This window comes from Barbus barbus, assembly GCF_936440315.1.
Source record: "Barbus barbus genome assembly, chromosome: 2".
Taxonomy (NCBI): Eukaryota; Metazoa; Chordata; class Actinopteri; order Cypriniformes; family Cyprinidae; genus Barbus; species Barbus barbus.
Genome location: NC_136730.1, coordinates 14,459,137 through 14,479,559, shown reverse-complemented (window position 1 = coordinate 14,479,559; position 20,423 = coordinate 14,459,137). Strand labels below are relative to the sequence as shown.

General features: G+C 37.6%; 1 pseudogene across 1 annotated transcript in view; it reads right to left on the bottom strand.

Annotated features, from left to right (window-relative positions):
• LOC306881170 (DNA polymerase nu-like) overlaps nucleotides 1–20,423 on the bottom strand; it is a 50,650-nt pseudogene that overhangs the window by 14,579 nt on the left and 15,648 nt on the right. The window contains exons 13-14 of the transcript in view: nucleotides 3,536–3,593; nucleotides 2,256–2,330 (exon numbers count right to left, since the gene is read on the bottom strand). The product of the transcript in view is annotated as a DNA polymerase nu-like (transcript). The remainder of the gene's footprint in view (nucleotides 1–2,255; nucleotides 2,331–3,535; nucleotides 3,594–20,423) is intronic.

The following is a 20,423-nucleotide window of genomic DNA, read 5'->3' as shown; positions in this document are numbered from 1 at the left end:
ATGTGAGTGGAGTATGCCTGCGCAAAACTCTCACAATGTTAATGTGTTAATCAGTTAATCAATCAATAAATGTTATCTTACTGACCACTGCTCAGCAAAATTTTGTGAATGAAATCAAGTTATTTCAGTACAGGAATCCACATGATCAGGAATTTCAAATGAAGGCAAAAAACTTCAGGCAGATTTCACTCATGATCAGGTTGGTTGTGTGAATTTACTACAAGAACCAACAGAAAGCTGCTTCATATATTGCTATGACATTGACAATGAACCTTTTTTTGCTCACAAAATGAATCCAAAATTTTGCTAATGTGACTCTAGAGTTTGATATTCTGGTTCCTAGAAGCTTGCCCTTGTTTTTACGCATTTTATCTTTAGATTGATTGGAAAATTAATAGCACACTGTTCAATCAGTGGTTCAAAATGAGTTATTATGCACTAAGGTTTAATCTTAAATATTAGCAAAAGTCCAATCACGCACCAATGACTCTTTAGTGCCAGATTTTTGTCTATGGTTCAAAACTAGATATCTGGGCTTATAAGAACAAGTTTCCTTTACTCAGAGCTTGCTAAATTAAGATCTGACAGAGAACATATTGAAGAGAGTGGCTCTATTAATATGAGTCTGGTTTTAGTGCAAAAATAGTCCCACATTGCTTTATAAATGAAAAGATGGCCTAAGCATAGGCATACAAAATCGATACCTTCATAAGCAGAGTGCTCAGATACCAGATAGATGTGTTTCCCTGTTCACACAGATGCAAGCTCAATGTATGATTGATTTGACCAGACATGTTATTGATCTGAACTAAACTAATTACAAACTGTTATTTTAGTATTATTCATATACTAATATATATTATTTAATTGGCTTGTATTTTCATTATTATTAAAAATGTAAGTTTAAATTTGTAATATTTTGTTACATTCATTTGGCCTTTTTTATTTAAATTTTTTATACCAATTTAGTATTATTTTATTTCAGTTTTAGTCATTTTAGCACTTATATTATTTCAGTCAGTTGCCAAGGCAATATTTCATTAAAGTTTTTCATCTAATATTAATATTTCATTTTATTTCAGCTTTACTTAATGGAACCAGCAAATACATTAATTTATAAAGATGAGTCTAAGCTAGCTTGTTTTCATATTGCACAGGCTTAAATGTAAAAATCTTGATTATCACAGATAGTTAAATTGTGGTTCTCATATGAAATTCATCCTGTTTCAATTTAATTTCACCCATTTTTTCCATCTCCTCTCACTCTACCTTCATAAAAATAAATAAAATAAATATCTTAAACAATATGAAAAAAAACCCTGAAAATGCTGTGGCTTTGCAGTTCAGTGTTTGCTTCACCTCTCTCCTCAGGAAGTGAAAAGAGGGCTTCCAGAAAAAACGGTTTATTGAAAGGTGGAATTGACTGATGCAGCTATTAAGAAAAAAAGGTAGCAAGGCCTTGTGGGAATGATGGTTTAGTTAAAAAGACCCTGATATAAAAGGATAAAGTGAAACAATATGGTGTGATCTGAAGGCTCAGGCGAGAGGTTTCAGGAGAGATGCAGGGGATAAAATAGGGGGAGTTCAGTCTGTGCTTTAGAGGCCACCAGACAAGCAGGGAACGAGGGATGACTTTGTCCTCATTCTAGCCTCTCTCTGTTCTCCTTCTGGAAACATCCGGGCACACAGCACAATTGGATGCGACAAGGCCACCACAGGGATAGGAACTTACACTGCTACTGAACCCCCCCCCCCACACACACACACTAAATATGCACATGTCAGCAAACATATAAAATGAACGAGTACTCCTGAAGCTGAAAAATATCAAAGAGACAAAAACCAATTAAGTGATCTCGCATTACTCCCTTGTGTCACCATCTCTCTCTCTCACTCATACACACATAGAGTTTAGGGGACTTTGCTTTTCGGACAGCAGATGAGATTGTGGGCCAGAACGGACTGTTTCCAATGTTGTGATTATGCTATTGCCATGGGGTCTGAAGGCTGGCCTCTTCTGCAGTAGGTTACATTGTCCTTGCTTTGACACCGTTATATAACAACGCACTGACACACCTCACACATGCTCAGTGCTGTCAGAACAAACAAACACATACCCAGACGAACAGGACACATCAAGTACTTGTCCTAAACACAGCATTAGTGCTGTGCACATCACAGCACAAACCCCTAAAAACAAAATAACACATCAAATAGAGGTTTTGGAAAGAGTTTTGCTTTTCAAATACACTCACCTGCAGAGAGGAAACAACCCTCTCGTGGAATGAACATGGCACGTGGGTGGACAGTCACTACGTCAGAGATCTTTCCTATACATACATACATACATACACACAAACATCAGTAACATCACAATAAACACAAAATTATACTGATTCAGCAGTATTACACAATTTACAATGTGACCCTGGACCACAAAACCAGTCTTAAGTCGCTGGGGTATATTTGTAGTAATAGCCAAAAATACATTGTATGGGTCAAAATTATCAATTTTTATTTGATGCCAAAAACCATTAGGATATTAAGTAAAGATCATGTTCCATGAAGATATTGAGTGAATTTCCTACTGAAAATATATCAAAACTTCATTTTTGATTAGTAATATGCATTGCTAAGGACTTCATTTGGACACCTTTAAAGGCGATTTTCTCAATATTTAGATTTTTTTTGCACGCTCAGATTCTAGATTTTCAAATAGTTGCATCTCAGCCAAATATTATTCTATCCTAACAAACCATACATCAATGGAAAGCTTATTTATTCAGCTTTCAGATGATGTAGAAATCTCAATTTCGAAAAATGTACACTTATGACTGGTTTTGTGGTCCAGGGTCAGTATCGTAGTATTTCTGTTTTAAATCTTTACTGAAACAATAAAAAAACTAACTAAGCCACAAAAGCAGATAAAGCAATTAATGCTGTGACACCCAAATTCACTTGTAGAATTTAAATGTTTTTTTGTTTTTTTATATCGGCCATTTACGGAGTAACAGAGTTACTGGTGCTGAAAGGGTCCATATAAAGGACATGAAGAGAGAAACAGACACTTTATGTAGTTGCTTTTACACTATATAGGAAAAATGCCTAATTGTAATTGCACCAGTCTGACAAAGAGAAAGAGCAAAGGAGTTTGGGTGAAATATGATGTGTAAATGGTTATGCAGATTAAAAAAAAACTCAGTAAAATTCAGTGTGTCTATAGATTAAAGCTTGTAGACATACTAGTATGTGCAATGGAAGAATAAAGCCCTTTCAAATGCTGATTTGGTGCTCAAGAAACATTTTTTATTATTATCAAATGTTGAAAACAGTTGTGCAGCTTAATATTTTGAGGAAACCATTATACATCTTTTTTTCAGAATTCTTGGACGAGTAGTAATAAATCCAAAATTGCATTGGTTCAAAACTTTCAATGGGTAGCTTATCGCTTCTCTCTCTCTCTCTCTATATATATATATATACACATATATTATAAACACACACACGTGAGTGTCTGATTATACATATACTTAACCTTGGATGCACTGTTCCTTAGAAATCTGCAGTGGCTGCTTCGGAAGAGCTTGAAAATTCTGCAGGAGGAAAGAAGCATTTGAAAGCATTATTCATTTGAAAGCGTCTGATTCAGTCACCCTGAAAAGCACAGCACAGTACCTCTCACATCCAACACCACAACATAAAGAGAAGGTTAAATTTAGCCCTGGCTTAGACTTCAGAGCGCTTATAAAATGCCAATTGGGGCCGCTAAAGCACGGTGGTCTGTCCAATCAGAAAATTAATGAGATCTGTTTCTTACTGGGTTTTTAAATTAATTTAAAACTGTCTCTATGAAGAAATGTTAAACATGCTTTGCCCTCTATCTATCTAGAGAGGGATGAAAAACACTAATAAGATGAAGAAAATAAAGTATTAATCAGGTAAAGTCATGAGACCTTTTTGATCTATTTGCCTGACAGACAGTTTCCAGTCTCTGGATCTGAAACTGACCCCTGGCCTCTTGCTCTTAAAGCAGAGGTCTGTTAGTCGGTAGTAAAACCATCATTAGTCCCACTTTTCCTCTGGAGGACAGAACTAGTGTAGACAACTTTTATCTTTAAGGAACAAATTAAGCTCTCAGGATCTGAAAAGAGCTATTCAGTAATCATAAAATGTGTGTGAGAGAGACAATGATGCAAAGAGAAAGAAAATGCCAAAGGCAAATGATGGCATGCACAAATGTGTGTGAGAAAGAAAAATAGTCTGCGGGTAAAAGGTTTGTGTCTGGTTTTGTCTGAATGAGAAGAGATTGCTGGTTGGAAGGTCAGTTCCTCTCTCCTCCCAGTGCTTCATTACAGCTGTAAATCTGCAAACGATGAGAGGGAAGAAAAAATATACAGCTTCAAGGCCAGTCACACACACACACACACACACACACACACACACACACACACACACACACACACACACTCTCCAATCTATCGCTCACACTCATACAGACACAAAGTGGTTCCCTCTCAGTTTAACCGTGCAGTCATGTGTCTTGAATTGAAAGCATTTTCATTACTGAAACATTTAAAACACTGCCTGCATAAAACATCTTCAAATATCAGTGCTGTTCGATTAATCGTTTTTACATTTAATGTGAAATGTGAAGAGGAACGTAGTGCTAGATCAGCGTTCTCACCCACATAACTGACTACATCTCTATTAGAACTGCAGTATCTATGATATGATCCTGTCCAAAGATCAGCATTGTGCTGCAGTTTTTAGCACGCGTGTATGAATGATATGAGCTGATCTCAGGTTATTGTGTGCAGTAAATCTGTTGTCTGGGTTTGATAGATGCTGGTAGTCTGGGAGAGAGGAAGAGCTTTCAATAGCAGCTGAGGCTCTCTGCTTCTGTTTGAGTAGCTCTATTGATCTACAGTAATATAATACAGACGAAAAGAGAGGTAGAGAGTCTCTGTGAGAGAGCAAGAGAGGGGGAGAGAGGGAGAGATTATTCTTTTCTTATATATTATTGTTACACAGCTCTCTGGAATCCTTGATTCTGATTGGTCAGTTGCAGTATTGCACAGTCAATTGCTTTTGTATAAAGATGTGTAATTGACCCAAGGTAACCTTTCTTTTCACAAAAGGAAATAATTTCAGATAAATTCAATATTTATGTCCATTTGTTTGGTATATGGCCATGTAAGACGGATAATCATAGTAAGTCTGTCATTTACATAAAATAAACCAATTAATTTATTTGTATATATTATGAGGTTTTAGTCATTATTTATTTGTGGCAATTCAGGATAACTACAGTCTGAACAGACACTGAAATGTTGAGAAAAACTGATTGGATACAAACACTTAAAGATGGGGAAAAAGAGAGAAACGGAGAACAATGATAGAGATGGAGGAAAGCGCAGAGGGAGGAGCGCAGTGGTATTGATTTGAGGATCAGGCTGAACTCAGGGCTTCACTCCAACTCTAATCCGGCTTAATCTGGACAAGAAAATGCTGCTCACCATGCTTTTCTCACACAAACACACACAAGGGTACATTAACACTCTTACACATACACTGGCACTGAACACACTCTTTGAAAGTCAAGGCTTGAGAGCGATCTGCTTTATATACCTTTCCTCACTGTAAACATCATTCTTTTTTCCCTCTCTGTTCAGTTCTTTCGTTCCTTTACATACATCCTTCACTCTCATGGCAGGTGATTTTGCAAAGGTTGTGGAATGCAGACTGAAGCACACACCACTGCTCATCCACAGCTCAGCTGATCAATTATTCAATAGAGAAAGAGAGGGAGAGAGGGCAAAAAGAAGTGAAGAACAAGAAAAAAGGGGAGTAGGGGGGTTGAAACAGAGAGTGTGTGTGGGGGGTTGCAGTTGTCACTTCAAACAGCAAAATCCATCAACGCACAACAGCAATCCTTAAAGTGACTACGAAATCAAAATTGACAATTCACTTTTTATGGAATATTGCAGTGTTTATTATGAATGGTTTGTCAATGGTTTGAATGGTTTTTTTTTTAATGAAACTGTTGAACTGAATTGAATTTTAATTTGTTAAACCTACACTGTGTCAAATTTGATTTGCACATTTCTAAGGCCTCTAAATTATGATTCACATGATCAAAAATATGCTGAAACCCTGTAGTACACAATCTACTACATGCCTTCAGTCCTCTAATTAAGTTACACTTTTTTAGCAAGTATAAGGCCTTGTAGTATACATTAAAAAATCTTTACTGATTTTTATAAACTAAACAAAGAATAACTTTTATACGGCTAGTAAAATTTCAAGATGAAGATTTGCACTGAGCAGCTTAAGTTTATTTGATTATCTATAAATAATTTTTAATAAAAGTGAGTATAAAGTTACATCAAATTTGAGAAACATTTATTTGTATATCTCCCATTCTTCATTGTATTGCATTGTATTATGTTTTTGTCCATATTGCGACATGCTTTAAGAAGACATATTATTGGTAGATATACAGTGACAGCTGATATTTATATATACTATTTTAAGTAATAGTAATCTGTTATACAAGATCTCACAGATTTACATGATAAGCTTTCAGAATTTCATCTTACTTTTTGGCTCATATATCAGTAACTGTACCAAACTGCATATTTTTGCTCAGGTTCAGCCTCTGAATAAAATTGATGTGACACTTTATGAGCCATTAAAGCCTGATGTCTCAAATATGACATTCAACATAAAAATCTATGCAGATTTTAATTGTTTTATTATTTTTGGATCACACTTTAGTTTGGGGACCAAGACTCACTATTAACTAACTATTAACTACGACATTTGCCTCAGTAAACTCCTAATTTGCAGCTTATTAATAGTTGGTAAGGTAGTTGTTAAGTTTAGGATCAGGGATGTAGAATATGGTCATGCAGAATATGTGCTTTATAAGTACTAATAAGGCAGTGTTATTAATAGGCATGCTAATATGCAACTAGTTAACAGTAATTGGTCCTTAAAATAAAGTGTTACCTCATTTTGTCTACAGATTTAATATACCGTTTTATTTTAAAACATTTGATTTTTCTGACAATGATTATATGTCAGACTTTATTGGATTAAAATAGACTAAAACTGAGCTGAGAGCTGGTGAAAAACAATTTAGTGTAAAAAAAAAATAAAACAATTTTTGTGTGTGTGTGTGTATATATATATATATATATATGTGTGTGTGTGTGTGTGTGTGTGTTTGTATATAGTCGTGGTCAGAATAATTGGCACCCTTGGTAAATACAATCAAAGAAGGCTGTGAAAATTAATCTGCATTGTTAATACTTTTGATCTTTTAAAAAAAAAAATCAAAATTGGGAGGAAATATCATTATGAAATAAATGTTTTTCTCTAATACACATTGGCCACAATTAATGGCACCATTTTTTCAATACTTTTTGAAACCTCCATTTGTCAGTTTTAACAGCTCTAAATTTTCTCCTATAATGTCTGATGTTAGAGAACACCTGACAAGAGATCAGAGACCATTCCTTCTTCCAGAATCTCTCCAGATCCTTCAGATTCACAGCTCCATGATGGTGCTTCTTCTCTTCAGTTCACCTCACTCATTTTCTACAGGGTTCAGGTCAAAGGACTGGAATGGCCATAGCAGAAGCTTGGTTTTGTGCCGAGTGACCCATTTTTGTGTTGTTTTTGAGGTTTGTGTTTGGATTATTGTACGTTTGGAAGATCCAAACATGGCCCATTATAAGATTTCTAACAGAGTCAGTCACTTGTTGATTTTTTATCAACAAGTACCAATAATTGTGTCCAACGTGTATTTGAGAAAAACATTTATTTCATAATGATATTTTTCCCCATTTTCTATTGTTGTAGTTCAATGAAAGGTTAGATTTTTGTGATTTTTTAAAATAAAAGATCAAAAGGATTAATAATGCAGGTTTATTTTCAGAGCCTTCTTTGATCATATTTACCAAGGGTGCCAATAATTCTGACCACGACTGTATATATTATATATGTGTGTGTGTGTGTGTGTAATGTATGTATATGTGTATATATTATACTTTCTAAAAAGACAATCTTTCCAAATAGAGTATGTTCAAGCAGGGTCCATGTATGAGAAAGAATGAGCGAGTTGGTTGATTCATGATCTGTCAGATCTGCCTGCTCAGCTCGACCAACAAGCATTACTGGGGGTGTGATACTAATAGTTCTGACAGCAGGGAGCGATCAGCCCAGCCCTCAGAGTCGATACCCTGCACACTACGAGCAACCTGCAGAGCGCACTGCAATACGCACAGCCTCAGTGGTGCAACAAACCCACCCACTGTTCTTCTCTGTTTCTATATCACCCCCAGCACAGGAGTTCCCTTCATTTAAACCCTCACACACACACACACACACACACACACACACACACACACACACAGAGTGCTGGCACTGCAGGAGCGTTGCCAGGGTGACAGAAGGCTGGTCTCCACCCTGCAGGCCTCTCCCCTCCTGAACATATGCTGCACCAGTATTAACACACACATACAGTGATAGTCAATAAGGCAAGTGATCTCTCGCTCTCTCACAGTAACAGACACGGCAATAGTCTATCGCTCACCAAAATCACTGTCCTCTGTTTAGACAGATTTTACATCCATCCATTTTTTTATTCTCTCGGTCTGTCTGTCTGTCAATCATCACTGTGGCCTCAAATTACTGTGCGGCATACTGTGTCCAGTCACAGTGTGGGGTTGGGTGATGATGTTGGCATCACCCTGGTTACAAAGACAGATGACAAGGCAAAAAGAAACCATGCAGCTTGGGTCAGCTCCTTCTGTTACTGCTGACACACACACACACACAATCAATATGCATCACTCACACAAACGCCACCCTTCAGTTTCCTGCAGCTGTTGAGTCAGGTCCTCTTTAATTATGTTTGTAGAAGAGGAAGTGTGTGTTTAAGTGCAACTATCACATGGGGAGGCCTGAATTTATGCATGTTGAGTGTGCATGAAAATTTGTAACTGTACTGTGAATGTGTTTGCTCAGTGGAAGTAACAGTCTCACACCTCTTCCCTGATGCAACATTCGGTAAAAATGTTAATTTCCCAAAGGACTACTGATCGGTTTAAATGCAAGGCATTAGTATCATGAACGAACAATGAAAAATTAGTTTTTACAGCATTTATTAGTTTAGGTCACTTTATAATATATCGTACCGTTCAAAAGCAAGTCATATTTATGTTTTTGAGAAAAAGTCTCTTAATGCTCAACAAGGCTGCATTTATTTGATCAAATACATAGTAAAACAGTATTATTGTGATGTTATTACAATTAAAAAACAACTTACCTATATTAATATATTTTAAAAAGTAATTTATTCCTGTGATGGCAAAGCAGGGTTAAATGTTTGAGCCGTTTAATAACTTTGGAATCAGTGATAAATTTTTTCAGGAATTTTTCCATGAATAGAAAGAACAGCATTTATTTTAAATAGAACTATTTTTTGCAACAATGTCAATGTCTTTATTCAATTTGATGCATCTTTGCTAATAAATAAATGGACTTGCTGACCCCAAATTTTTAACTGTAGCATAAAACAATACAAATGTAATAATTATCTTAAAAATTAAAAATGCATATGTAGAACTAAACTGAACCAAAGATGAATAAATGTTGTAGAAGTATGGTACATTATCATACAGTCCTAAAAAGCAAATCTGACATATTTTCCCAAAACAGCATTGTACTGTGGCTATTCAACATTAATACAAAAGTTCTCGCTTCAGGAAGATGATCAGCCTCACAGCATCACACTCCAAAAAATGATGAGCATGTCAAATTTTACACAGGCTTTTATGCAAAGTGACTTGTATCAATGAAGGATACAGCATAAACTATTCATGCCAACGAGGCAAGAACATGAGAAGTTCTGCAACACAAAGCCCTAAAACTGCTCAGAAGAATACAGGCTAGAGCAAAGATGAAAGTGAGAGATGACGAATCAAGTGAAATAACAGAACTTCAACATCTAAGCTGCTCCAGCGGGAATGCAGCTGCTGGCACTGTAAGGTTATCTACTGAAGAAGAAACAGTTGAAATATAATAATTCTCAGTCAACAGCCTCTATAATGGCTCTATTGCTCAGGGCTGCTGCCATCTGCTGTGGAGGCTTTGCATCACTGCAACTAGCTCATCTTTACCGCAGTACACACCAACGCCCACACAGAAGATGATTATTACACACAGGGGTGTTGGATGCTCATTAACCGACACAAGAGGGGGTTGAAGCCGAAAGATGAGATACAGAGCGAGAGTCGGAGTGTGTGTGCGCTCATTAGCTGTTTAAGGTGTGAGGTGGGGCAGTAACAGCGGGCCAGTAACAGCTAGAGAATCTGCTATATTGATTCGGAGGTTAAAGAGGTTTGGATTATTAATTAATTGAGCAATATAAGCACAGAATTCACCAACCGGCCCCTCAAAGACCTTCACAGACTATATATCACATTCTTTCTCAAGAATATAAACAATTTTATGTTAGTGATTTGTCAAAGTAGCACCATTTCCTTTCCTTTTCAAGTGAAATTACCCCCCACTGTACACCCTTCCTGGTGTTTCTGCGCAGTTTCCGTGGCAACAAACCCTTCAATCACCCAGCCGATGGGCGAGATCCATTGCCATCCCATAGCGGCACCCTGTTGGCATGACAACGGTGAAATATGCTGCCTCTGCTGTTTCTGAGGCTGAGTAAGAGATACAGTAGAGGCCTCAAATACACACTCATGCACTGTACAATATACATACCATCAACTACTCTATTCTGTGGCATGCTGATGGTGGGAACTAACTCACTAACCTTAGACAGAGACTGAATTTTGTTCATGATCACAAATACTAACATCTGTAAAACTTGTAACAACCTCATTTGATATTGTGACATTTAATTATAATGACAGCCCTACATGGTCTCACACATCTGAGTCATCATTTTGAGCTCTACAAAGTGATTTGCTGCAGTCTTTGGCAAATTCCTGAAATATAACTTTAACTATTCTTCCCTGTGGCCCAGCTTTAGAAAAAGCTCAGCAAGGCGAAATGTGTTGATGATGCCGAGGCACAGATGTTTCTAAAGCCTGCAAGACAACAGAAACCACAGTAAGATGTCCCTCACACGCTCTCGCTCTCATTAGCACACTGTTGCCGCATTGCCCTCTCCTCTCGTTGCTGTTACTCATCTGCTACTGTTTGTGTTGAGTGGCAAAAGCTTAATAAACACAGAAACTGAGCCCCATGCAGAAAACCAATTAACATTGGCGGTTGTTGTTTTAGAGCTCATCAAACCAGGCACTGTGAAAATAATAACAGACGTACATCTCATTGACTCTTAATGAGTTACTTTGGCTTGTAGAGCCTGGTTTGCTGTATGATGTTTTTGTTTCAGCTCGATGTTCAATGAATGCCCACTTGTTTGTAGTGGATAAACAGAACAAGTGCTTTGTTGGGGCAGTCAGTAAGGCCTTGTTGAGGATTCCCTGTTGCACACTCCCCTTGAAAATATAAAGGTGGAAAGATAAACAAACGCGTTGATGTTCAAGCAAACAGTACACAGATGCATAAACACCTGTGACGTGTGACCCATTTTTTTAGCGCTGATGTTTTCTTTGTAAAGTGACTCATCAAATACAGTATATAGACAGATCTGGCTGCAGATTTCAGAATGTGAAAAATCACTGTCCACATGGGACCTTCAGGTCTGTCAAAATCAGGTGGGTGGATTTAAAGTTTTTAAAGCTAAATCAATTTTTATGTAACTTAGAAGCTGCTCAATAGGCAACTGTTATTTGGTTTTACACCTACACAAACAAAAATATTAATTATTTGGGGAAGGAAAAATATGCATAGACTTATAATACCCATAATTTAGGCTGGAGATGTACTTTACAGTATTGAAAGAATATGTAATATGCTAATTATAATTCCATTGATCTTTAGCTATATGAAAGTCCAATAACAATTAACAGCACCTAAATTTACCAACACATTAACATGAGGTTGGTGGATTGCAGTAATAAAAAAACAACAAACATAAAACTGGGCAAACAAAATGTCAATTTATATTAGCATAACTGTATACAGAGATGGAATTCCGAAACTATAATTTATTCTTTTGCACAAATGTGATGGACCAAAATGTTTCATTAAAGTTGCAATGAAATGGAAATATCGACAGTATAGCTGAGTGTAACAGATTATCATGCTTCTATTCATTGATTACTGACTGGATTTTGAGATGTGGCCATTGGATTTAAAAACAGAGGCAGATATGAATGTGAGGTTGTAGTGAATTGTAGAAGTCTGGCATATGTCAACAGTTAGGAGACTGAGTTCTGAACATTTTGATGTTGAGGTACTTTGATGTCATTGTAAATGATTACTAATTTTTTTGATGTTTATAAGGTTTGTACCGATTTATGTGTATAGTTATTTTGAAGGACTTTTATTATGATACTGCCTTAACGAGCACCAACATGTGTATAAAGCGCGTTCTGTTTCCGCTATGTGTATGTGCGCACACTTTCTTGAAAGACGCAGCTTAATGTATGACGGTTTTCTTCCCTCCATGAAGTGTTGTGCATCCCATTTGAGGGTTATAAGGTAAACTAAGTTTGATTATCTTTTTTTTTTGTAATTGTATCGTTTTATTGTGATGTTGGTTAATGTGTTGGAGTGACAGTGTTTGTTTGTTTTTATTGTTTGTTTTTGCTGTAGCTCTTACGGTGTCTACATGAGTGTCACGAATAAAACGCTAATGGAAACATCAGTTTAAGGAGTAATTTGACCATCATTCAAGTGGGGTAGCTACAGTAAGAGCTTGGCCATTCGTCGTTTGACTCTGCTGCGTTAATGATTGGTGTCCATGCTGACGGGTCTTTAAGAAGTGGATATTCACGGGCGGCAGGTCAATTTCCGATGGTCAAATGTGGTTCGTTTACGGATAACTACGGCTGAAATCAAGGATTAAACGATACACTACGGATTGCGAAAGACTGTGTTCTTCTTCAGGTGACATTTATCCCTCTACGCACTTCTACAGCAGTAAAAGGATCTTAAGGTGAAACATTTAACCAACGATAGACATTTTCTTCAAGTTTAATACAAGGGTTGAAATGTTTAAAGTATTTTGAAAGACCAAATCCTTTGTGTTTGAAGAAGGGATATGAGTTTTAAAGGAAATATTTGTCTTTAAAAAGGGTTATTTAAAATACTTGATATTAATGTTTGAGGCTACATGATTACTGTTTTGTAATTTAAATGACTTTTTAACTGCGTTGGACATCTTATATTATTGTGTGTTAATTTGGTAATTTTAAAATGATTGAGTCAAATAATTGTGTTGATATTGTTGAATGTGAAGGGCTGATTAATAGTCTCCAACATGATATTGAAACCCTTAATCATGAATATCAAACATCAACAGAGAGTTTAAAGAGACAACAGATAATAGAGACAATTGAGATTAAAGAACAAACTTTGAGTGAACTTAAAAGTAAACTTCAACAAGATTTAGCAGATCCTCAAGGTCCTCGACGTTCTGTTCGTCCACGAAATCCTACAGAAAAAATGCTTTCATTTCAAAAGGATGAAATTCAGAAGAGAGAAAAAAAGCTTATTTCCATGTACGAACAATGGAAAATGTCTGCACGTGAGGCTAGAAATCAACTCAAGTCTGATATTACTGAGAGCCAGCTAGCAACTCTAATTGACACCCTGGAAGAGGAAAGGGAGAAAGTTATGCGTATCTATGTTGAAGTTAGAAATTATGTCACACCATCTACTGAACTGAGGCGTCGTATTGATGCTTGTGAGGCCGTGACAACAGAAATAATAAAAGTTGCTTATGAAAGAATATCAGGCATTGATGAATTTGATGAAGAACAAGTAAAACATCGCTTGAAGGATTTGCTTAAATCTAGCCACGCTCGTTCTATCTATGGCTCTACTGTTTCTCAAATTAGCCATAAGTCTAGTGCCCGATCAAGTCATCGTTCTGCATCGTCATGTGTAGCATCAAAACATGCTGAAGCAGCTGCAGAATTGGCGGCAAAGGAAGTGGAGTACAAAATGCTAATGGAGGAAAATAAACGGAAGGAGAAAATTCACGAGTTGCAAGAAAAACAAGAAAGAGACCTTGATGCTCAGAAACGTGAATTAGAGCAGTTACAGGCGGAAAAGGATTTAAAAGTAGCACAGGCAAGGTTCGAGGCCTACAATCGGATAGCAGCACAGGAAGTTGATAATCCTTCAACAAACCGGGTTATCAGAGAACAACATTGCCTGCCTCCAAGCCTTTCTAGCCAACCTGTTAATGATATATCACCATCTCAAAATGAACTGCCTTTTCTTGTTCAAGCCCTACAAGACAGCATAAATTTGAACAGATTGCCAGCTCCAGAGCCCTTTGTGTTTAATGGTGATCCCATTCAGTATGTTGAGTGGAAGGCTTCCTTCATGTCATTGATTGATCGAAAGAGTATATCTGCTGCTGACAAACTTTATTATCTAAAAAGGTATGTGGGTGGATCGGCACGCAAAACCTTGGATGGTACCTTCTACAGGAGTGATGACAAAGCTTATAAGGATGCCTGGAGTAAATTAGATCAAAGGTATGGTCAATCATTTGTGATTCAACGTGCCTTTCGCCAGAAACTTGCAAATTGGCCGAAAATTCAATCAAAGGATGCTATTGGACTTAGAGAATTTTCGGATTTTCTTAACGCCTGTCAAGACGCCATACCTCATGTTGCAAGTTTACAAATCTTAAATGATTGTGACGAAAATCAAAAGTTAGTTCAAAAACTACCTGAATGGGCTGCTTCACGTTGGAATCGACAAGTTACACAAACCTTGAGAGATAATAAAGATTTTCCTGACTTTAAGACCTTTGCAGCATTTGTTTCGTTAGAAGCAGAGATTGGTTGTAATCCAGTCACGTCATCTTACGCTCTCAGTTTAACATCTGTTAATAAACAAACTTTCAGAGAGTCCAAAGGAAATAAGGTTAATGTCCTTAATACTCAGACTGACTTGGGATTTAACAGACCAAAGATCATCAAGAAAAATGTCAAACCTCCCTGTGTGTTTTGTCAAGATCCTAACCATCAGCTCTATGATTGTTCCAAACTAATGACCAAGACACTAGTAGAACGACGGGCATATGTAAAGGAAAATAATCTTTGTTATGGATGTTTGAAAACTGGCCATAGTGTAAGAGATTGTCGTTATCGTCATTCCTGTAACTCGTGTAAAGGGAAACATCCCACTTGCCTTCACGACGATAACTTCACCAAAAGAGAAAGGCTAGTTCCATTAACGGCATCTGCTTCAAGGTTAGAAGATGAGTCAACAGCTGTTCTGTCTCTGAGTGTGGCCGGAAAGGGATCATCTTATACATCGATGGTTGTGCCAGTATGGTTATCATCAAGTAACAATACGAGTATGGAAAAACTTGTTTATGCCTTGCTCGATTCACAGAGTGATACAACCTTTATTGACCAAGAAGTGAGCAATGTCTTGCAGGCAGATAAATTTCCTGTCAAGTTAAAACTGACCACTATGACTGGAAAGGATGCCATAGTGACGAGTGAAAGGATTTCAGGACTTCGTGTAAGGGGTTATAGTTCTGCCACTTATATTGAACTCCCCCCTGTTTATACTAAAGATTGTATTCCAGTCAACCTTGCACATATACCTACGTGTGAAACAGCCAAACTTTGGAATCATCTTTCTGCAATTGCAGAGGAGATGCCCTCTTTGAAGGACTGTGAAGCTGGTCTTTTGATTGGCTATAATTGTGCTAGAGCGCTGGCACCAAGACAAACGATTTTAGGAGAGAATGATGAACCTTATGCTGTCAAAACTGATTTGGGTTGGAGCATTGTTGGACCTTCATTACCCAGGCTTGACTCTTCAGGTATCACTAGTCTCTGTCATAGACTTTCTGTTAAAGAAATTCCTTCATTGACTCCAGCAGATGCCATATGCATTTTAGAATCTGATTTTAAAGATGCTAATGATGAGGACAAAGTTCTTTCTCAAGATGACATTGCCTTTTTGAACAAATTAAGTGGTGGTATAAAGAGAAATAGCTCTGGACACTATGAAATGCCTCTACCCTTTAAAGAGAGACCTAATTTGCCAGATAACAGACAACTTGCTCTTGTGAGACTTAACCATCTAAAGAGAAAATTGTTAAAGGACCAAAGGTACAAAGAGCATTATATGAAATTTATGGAGGAGGTCATTGACAGAGGAGAGGCAGAGGAAGTTAAAGATGGAGGGAGTCAAGGTGAAAAATGGTATGTTCCTCATCACGGTGTTTATCACCCGAAGAAACCGGACAAGCTGAGAGTTGTTTTTGATTGTTCTGCGAGGTATGGTGGAATAAGTTTAAATGACCATCTTCTACAAGGACCTGACTTGATGAACAATTTGACCGGTGTTCTTCTCAGATTTCGCCAACACCCTGTTGCTTTAATATGTGATATTGAGAAAATGTTTCATCAGTTCCATGTGCCTGAAGCAGACAGAGACTTTCTGCGTTTCTTGTGGTGGAGAAATGGAGACTTAAAAGAACAACCTCAAGAGTACAGAATGACAGTTCATCTCTTTGGAGCGTCCTCATCTCCAGGATGTGTGAACTATGGATTAAAACACTTGGCTGAAGGTAACAAGGATCAGTACCCTTTGGGATTTCAGTTTATAATGAATGATTTCTATGTAGATGATGGTGTTACAAGTGTACAAACAATAGAGGATGCAATTCAACTTGCTCAAGAAGCTCGAGACCTTTGTGCCATTGGTGGCCTTAGACTTCACAAATTTGTGTCCAACTATAATGCTGTGCTGGAAAGTATTCCTCCCTCAGAACGAGCAATCAATGTAAAGGAACCTGATTTCTCATTTGATTCCTTGACAGAGCGAACATTGGGGATTCAGTGGAACATGGAACGTGATTGTTTCAAGTTTGATATTTCTCTCAAGGAACAGCCAGCAACTCGACGTGGAATCTTATCTACGATTGCATCATTGTATGACCCATTAGGGTTCTTAGCTCCATTCATTCTTCATGGAAAGAAAATACTTCAGGAAGTCTGCAGACATGGTACAGGTTGGGATGACACACTGAGAAATGAGTTGCAGCCAAGTTGGGAGTGCTGGAGAAGAGACTTGGGCAACTTGAAGAAGGTGAATATTCCCCGCACATATGCTCCTTCTGGGTTTGGAAAGGTAACAGAAGTAGAGCTGCATCATTTTTCAGATGCTAGTACTAGTGGCTATGGACAGTGCTCATATCTGAGATTGAAGAATGAAAGTAAAGATGTCCATGTTGTTCTTGTTATGGGGAAGTCTCGTGTATCTCCTTTAAAGATTACAACTATTCCAAGGTTGGAGTTGACTGCTGCAGTCGTTTCAGTGAATGTCAGTAAAATCCTTAAGCAAGAACTTCGGTATACTGACATCACAGAGTTTTTCTGGACTGACTCCAAGGTTGTTCTGGGATATATCAATAATGAGGCCAGACGATTTCATACGTTTGTCGCTAACAGAGTACAAAGGATTCATTTAAGTACAGTTCCGCAGCAATGGCGGTATGTTCCAACAAGGGACAATCCTGCAGATTATGTCTCAAGAGGTCTCACTGTTGATGAAATGATTTCATCTGACTGGTTCACAGGGCCGAGGTTCTTATGGAGTAAGGAGATGGTTCTTCCTGCCAACGAGATTACAGAATTACAATTAGGTGATTCCGAAGTCAGATGTTCTCAAACGCTTAACACAGAGGCAGTGGAACAGGAAACTATTGTAAATCGCCTGTCAAAGTTCTCGTCTTGGTCTCGGGTAATAGGAGCAATTGCACGTATTCAACGACGGATTCGCAAGGATAAGTCAAATAGACTTTCTACAGTTGAGGAAAGAGAAAAGGCTGAGTTCCACATAATCAAACTTCTGCAAAGACATGTGTTTGAGACTGACTTGAAAGCAGTAAGTAAAGGTATCCAATTGTCATCTCACAATGAATTGTACAATCTTGATCCATTTCTCGATAGTGATGGTGTGCTTAAGGTGGGAGGAAGACTTCGTAATTCTTCTATTTGTAGTCTACTCATAGGGGACCTAGTGATTGTCAAGGACAATGATCTACCTAGACACAAATGGTTGTTAGGTAGGATTGTAGAAACGACCATAGATTCGGATGAACTTGTGAGGAGAGTTAGGGTTCATCTTGGTGACAAAAATCTTGGAAGGAAGGGAGAACGTTTAGGGAAGCTTTCTGTAATTGAACGACCTGTCCAAAAATTGGTTTTATTGTTGGAGACTTGTTAAAGTTTGTTTTTTTTTGGAAGTGTCATTGTAATTTTGAAATCATTTGTTTATTATAACTCATGATTTGGTGGGAGTGTAAATGATTACTAATTTTTTTGATGTTTATAAGGTTTGTACCGATTTATGTGTATAGTTATTTTGAAGGACTTTTATTATGATACTGCCTTAACGAGCACCAACATGTGTATAAAGCGCGTTCTGTTTCCGCTATGTGTATGTGCGCACACTTTCTTGAAAGACGCAGCTTAATGTATGACGGTTTTCTTCCCTCCATGAAGTGTTGTGCATCCCATTTGAGGGTTATAAGGTAAACTAAGTTTGATTATCTTTTTTTTTTGTAATTGTATCGTTTTATTGTGATGTTGGTTAATGTGTTGGAGTGACAGTGTTTGTTTGTTTTTATTGTTTGTTTTTGCTGTAGCTCTTACGGTGTCTACATGAGTGTCACGAATAAAACGCTAATGGAAACATCAGTTTAAGGAGTAATTTGACCATCATTCAAGTGGGGTAGCTACAGTCATACATTCTGCTCAGCACCGCTTCAAGTCGAACACACCTATTGTAATAGGCCCCGCCCACTGCCATTCAGTCATTAACAGCTTGACACTTGATCACACTGAATGCGAGTGTCGCACATAGAAATTACAATTACTGCCACTATCTTTTCTATAGTGGAATCAGTATACAGATGTGCGTTTGCTTTCTGACACAGTCCACGCACTCGAGTCTGTTGTCGGGCACATAGGCCACGTACACACTGCAATTAAATTCGGTTGTCAGTTAACCTTTTACTCCTTAGTCGCGTTCTGTACACACATAATTCACTCAAATACGGGAGTGACAACCGCATTCTTCAACTGCATTAACTCCCGAAAAATACAGGTAGTGACAAACGCATTTACAGAAATTCTACGCAGTGTGTACAGAACTGAACTGAACTAGTTGTTAATGACGTATTTGAACGTGCATCAGAAATGTGTCTTCGTCTGTATGTGAGATGCAAGCAAATAACAGTGAAAGAAGTCTTAACTTAGCACATTTTGACACGAGGCTAACTGCGCTCATGAGCCCAGCAGTAAAGTGTCAGTGTTGCCAGACCTTCATATAAAAAAACAAAAAACTGACAAGCACAAAAAACACTAAAACACCCAAATGCTTTATGTTCTATAACACAAAAAAAAAACAAATATCTCATATCCGCGACAGACCACTTTATTAACTCCATAAATCTTTATGACCTAAGACCAAACAACATCCCTAAAGCGCTTGTAAATAATACAACATGGCAACACTGCAAGACAGCGCTCTCTAAAGCAGCCTCCCGAGCATAAACAAAGCGCTGCATGCCTATCAGCGGCAGTTTAGTTAAATCAACGGACAAAAAGAGTCTTTAATAAAAAAATGGCAGATAACAAACGGCTAAACTTTCACTCCCTCAAGACAACAAAATTATGCTATGGTTACAAATAAGAGAGTGAGTGCTGTTCTGTACACATATGGAACGATAATTTACAGGACTCACTCCTGCATTTAAATGTGGTTGTCACTCCTGAAATTTGTAGTGTATACGTGACCATAGAGTGAAAGAATGTTCGCTTTGATGCATTTGGTTTAAACAGCTCGTTTGCGTCTTTGTATAGATATCAGAAGGATCCCAACATAAGGAACAAATGGATAGTTTATTTTTAATGGCATCCCGAATTGTGTCAGGAGGATTGTTCGGAATTCGGAGTATTTTTTTTTTTTAAACGAGGCACTGTGCCATGGGGTGTTCACAAAAAAACATTTGTTGAAAGAGGAAACAGTGCTAGATCTGACTGCAGCTGCATCAATTGTAAAAAAAAGATTTTCATATTGCTTTGTCTGAAAATTACCATTTTATTTTGATCATGTTGTCAAAACACTCAAAACATGCAATAGTGAGGGGGCGTTGATACTGTTTCCTATGCAATGACATTAGCCAATCACAACAGTGGCCGATTACTGAGAACCCTTAAAGGACACGCCCCTTAAAAACAGGCCGTTTCTGAGAGAGGTTCAGAGTGAGGGTTGAA